The following is a 5,035-nucleotide window of genomic DNA, read 5'->3' as shown; positions in this document are numbered from 1 at the left end:
TATATGTGAAATACGTTAGATTATGGGTACTATACTTCTGTAAGTGATGTAAATAGTACGTATTTCGAAGCTGATAGTTAATCAAATATATGCATATATATATATATATAGCTCGTGTAGTGAAGTATGTAGTAATTAAAAACTAGCTAACTGAATCTATATATCCAAGTATTTTGAACAACTAGTTTAGGATACGTGTGTTGCACGTGTATCAAACGTTAATTAAGAATATATATATATATGTGTGTATAATAAATTATTGTGTGTAGAATATTTTGTTAAGTATAGTGATAATAAAAGATAACATAAAATTTTGAAGATAAAAGAATGCAATTGATTAAAAAGAAACTTAGTCATTGTACTTATTTCTTAATTCTAAAAGTGCTTTGTTTTTTACTAAGAGTTATTTTTATTCTCAAGATTCTATATTTTTACTAAATTTGAGGGCAATTTAGATGATTATAAATCTTTAACATGTTAGGGGGTGTTTAGTTGCAGATAAGAATAAAGTTGTTCATGTATTTAAATTATGTATAACTTATACTTACAATGTTTGATAAGTGCATAGGCCATAAATTATTGATGTTTTGACAGTTAGTTCAAATATGGTCATCTTATATGTTATACTCTTTGTAATATTCTGTAAAATAATGTGTTGTACTATTTTCATCATTATTCTCGAAAGTCCACTTCCGATTTATGTATGGGTGCCTCACATTGATTAGTGAAAACATATCCACAAGAAGAGCACATTATTTAAAAATAGCAATGGACGTTAAAATACATACTATATCTATTTATATTATATAAATAAATATTGTATCTTAAATATTATATCTTGCCAAAATTATTTCAAGGTCCTTGTTATTCCTCCTAATCCTCTTATACATTGCTAAAGTACTAACAAATTAATCAACTTGCCTCAACAATAGCTCCGTGCATTAAGCTTCCGCTATATGTAGGTTTCTGGAAAGGCCGAATCAAATAATCAACTTGCCTCAATTTGTTGGAAGCAAGAAAACCATCAACACATGAAAATAAAAAAAAGGACGAATCTTGAAAGTCCAACATCCTCCTCTTCTGCGTCTGCATTGCAATATAACCAAACTTGTACCAATTTTCGTCTCAAAATTGAATGAAACAATTATATGTGACAATACATGTAGATAAAGTACCTGTAAATCTTTATTGAATGCACATGGCTTTATTGAATATCTTATTTTTTACAATCTCAAATCTTCCAATCTTACAAAATGATCAAACTTGATACATGTTATTTTCTTTAAATGTCCATATGAAAATCCATTGTAAGGCGAACTACTCAGCTAATTAACGTAGAGGCGACATAGAAAAGCCCCACTTCGAATAAATAAAAGAGCATGGACGTAGTTGCATATCTCCTCCACCAGCAGGCTGCGAAATAATATCTTAAAAGCGTGGACGTTGTTGCATGATATCAACAATTTCGTGAAAAAGAAAATTAATAATTGATTTTTTGTTTCGATTGCTTGATGAATGCTTCAACGGAAATTGACATGCATAAAATTTCCTGAAAAAACCAAAATGTATGAGTAAGAATAATATTCTTACAGAAAAAGATAGCAACAATCCAAAATAATTAAAAAATGATGAAAATTTGAGTTATCTGTATTATTTTTAAACACAAAGTCATGTACATATATATATACACACACATCACAGTTTTACTACTATATAATCTACGACCTACTGTATTGATAAAGTCGTAATAACTCGTCGTAGTACTGAAGTAGTTGAATAAAAAATATAAAATAAAGGTAACGATGATAGATACAAAACAGAGCAAAATCTACGGTGGATTTTTTAAATATAAGAACAACAATAACATACCTAGATAACCATAACTTGTTTCTTATCTTGCCAGATTTTGTGTATACCTCTCTTTTGTAGGATCCATCCCATCTTTTAACTTTCTCCTAATTGGTTGCAAAGGTCATAATTAGAGTGGTCAAATTGACCTTTGGCAAATTGGCCTTAGGCAATTTTGGCCTTTCTTGATTAGAAACGTCATGTCCTTTCATTGAGTTTTGTAGGCAGATTTTTACCTATAAAAGGAGCTCTTGAGCTCATTTGGAAAACACACAAACAAAGAGAGAAAGGAAAAATAGAGTGACGCAACACAGGGAGTTTAGTTTGTGAGAAAAAATAGAGAGTGTGAGCAATATTGTAGTGAGGTGGAAAAATAAAAAAGAGAGATTTCTTTTGAGTGTGTAGTAGTCACTTTGAGTATTGTACTTGTGACTACGATGTAAAATTCGTTATTACAGAGATATCAGTTGCTCCTCTTGGCTCGTGGTTTTTCTCTCATTGGGTTTCCACGTAAAAATCTTGGTGTCATTATCGCTCTTATTGTTCTTGTAGATTAATCGTATTATTGTTGTGCATATATATTACTCTTTATTACCGCAATATTATTATTGTGGCAGGATTTATTCCCAACAACTGGTATCAGAGAGCAGGTTCTGCTCATTCATGGAAATAATATTTGCGGTTGGTGGTACTATACTCGGTGAAAATAAAATGTCTGCAGTAAAGCATGAGGTAGAAAAATTTAACGGTGATAGCGGTTTCTCAACATGGCAGAGGAGGATGGAGGATCTGCTCATCCAACAAGGATTACACAAGGCACTAAGTGGCGAATCCAAAAGGCCCAAATCCATAAAATTAGAGGATTGAGAAGAAATGGATGACAAGGCTGTTAGTGCAATCAGGTTGCACTTAATAGATGATGTGGTCAATAACATCATTGACGAAGATAGTGCATATGGTATTTGGACAAAGTTAAAAAATCTCTACATGTCCAAAACGTTGACAAATAAATTGTACCTATAGAAGCAGTTGTACGCCCTACATATGGGTAAAGGTACAAATTTCTTGTCACATTTAAATGTGCTTAATGGACTGATCATGCAGTTGGCTAACCTCGGTGTAAAGATCGAGGAGGAAGATAAAGCCATCATACTCTTGAACTCGTTGCCATCTTCTTATGATACTTTGGCAACAACCATTTTACATGGTAAGGACTCTATTGAGCTTAAAGATGTCATATCATCTCTTCTACTCAACAATAAGATGAGAAAGAAGCTTGAAAATCATAGGCAGACTCTCATCACAGAAAGTAGAGGCAGAAGTCACCAAAGGAGTTCAAATAGCTATGACAGAACTGAAGGTTGTGGAAAGTCCAAGGTCCGATCCAAATCAAAATCCAGAAATTGCTACAATTGTAATCAACCAGGTCACTTCAAAAGAGATTGTCCAACTCGAAAAAGGGGCAAAGGTGAAAGTAGTGGCCAGAAGAATATGACAACACTGCTGCCACGGTGCAAAACAATGATGATGTTGTTCTCTTCATAAATGAGGAAGAGGAGTGCATGCACTTGGCAGGGACAGAGTCGGTATGGGTAGTTTACACAGAAGCATCTTACCATGCTACACCGGTAAGGAATTTTTTCTGCAAGTATGTAGCAGGTGATTTCGGCACTATGAAAATGGGTAACTCAAGTTATTCAAAGATCGTGGGGATCGGAGACATTAGTATCAAGACTAATGTCAGATGCACATTAGTTCTAAAAGATGTGCATCATGTACCCTAGTTGCGGTTGAACTTGATCTCTGGAATTGCCTTGGATCGAGAAGGATACGAGAACTATTTTACAAATATAAAATGGAGACTCACCAAAGGAGCATTGGTGATTGCAAAAGGAGTTTCTCGTGGCACGTTGTACAGGACAAATGCAGAAATTTTCCAAGGTAAATTGAATGTAGTTCGAGAAAGGATTTTTGCAGATTTGTGGCACAAAAGAATGGGTCATATGAGCGAGAAAAGATTAGAAATCCTCGCTAAGAAATCACTTATCTTTTTTTCCAAAGGTACGATGGCAAAATCATGTGACTACTTCTTATTCGGTAAGCAGCATAGAGTCTCATTTCAGACATCATCTGAAAGAAAATTGAATATACTTGATCTGGTATATTATGATGTTTGTGGTCCAATGGAGGTAGAATCGATGGACAGTAACAAATATTTTGTTATTCTTATTGATGATGTTTCACGAAAATTGTGGGTTTATATCTTCAAAACCAAAGATTAGGTATTTCAAGTATTCTAGAAGTTTCATACTCTGGTGGAAAGGGAGACGGATCGAAAGCTAAAGCGTCTCCGTACTGACAATAGAGGTGAGTACACTTCAAGAGAATTTGAAGAGTATTGTTCAAGTCACGAGATCAAACATGAGAAGACAGTTCCTAGAATCCCACAACACAATGATGTAGATGAGCGAATGAATCGCACCATTGTTAAAAAGGTGAGAAGTATGCTCAGAATGGCTAAATTGCCTAAGTCATTCTGGGGTGAAGCAGTTCAGATGGCCTGTTACCTGATCAATCGAATTCCATCAGTTCCATTGGAGTTTGATATCCCAGAGAGAGTCTGGACCAACAAAGAGGTGTCCTACTCTCATCTGAAGGTGTTTGGTTGCAGAGCTTTTGCATATGTACCGAAGGAGTAGAGAACCAAACTAGATGATAAATTAGTTCCCTGCATATTTATCGGACATGGAGATGAAGAATTTGGGTATAGATTGTGGGATATTGTAAATAAGAAGGTCATCAAAAGTAGAGATATAGTCTTTTGCTAAAGTGAAGTCGGAATTGCTGATGATGTATTAGAGAAGGTCAAGAAACAGAATGGTATAGTTCCTAATGTTATTACCATTCCTTCTACTTTTTACCATCCCAGGAGTGCAGAAAGTACAACCGATGAGGTTGCCAAGCAGGAGAAGCAACCTGATGCTGAGCAGGTAGAGTACCCTATCAAGAAGGACAACAATCTCAACCTTTGAGGAGGTCAGAAAGGAAAAGGGTAGAGTCATCCAAGTACCCTTCCTCAGAGTATGTCCTCATCAATGATGAGGGGGAGCCAGAAAGTCTAAAAGAGGTGTGGTCCATCCAGAAAAGAACAAGTGGATGAAATACATGTAAGAAGAGATGGAATCTT

General features: G+C 34.9%; 1 long non-coding RNA gene across 1 annotated transcript; it reads right to left on the bottom strand.

Moving 5' to 3' along the window:
• Positions 1 to 1,163: 1,163 nt before the first annotated feature.
• Positions 1,164 to 1,959, bottom strand: LOC124897805. The gene is made up of 2 exons (XR_007054755.1): positions 1,870 to 1,959; positions 1,164 to 1,549 (listed from the first exon to the last, which is right to left on the bottom strand). It is a non-coding gene; the product is annotated as an uncharacterized LOC124897805 (long non-coding RNA).
• Positions 1,960 to 5,035: the final 3,076 nt, after the last annotated feature.

The sequence above is a fragment of the Capsicum annuum genome, chromosome 4 (genome assembly GCF_002878395.1).
Source record: "Capsicum annuum cultivar UCD-10X-F1 chromosome 4, UCD10Xv1.1, whole genome shotgun sequence".
NCBI classification, from domain to species: domain Eukaryota; kingdom Viridiplantae; phylum Streptophyta; class Magnoliopsida; order Solanales; family Solanaceae; genus Capsicum; species Capsicum annuum.
This window is presented reverse-complemented; position numbering and strand designations above follow the sequence as displayed.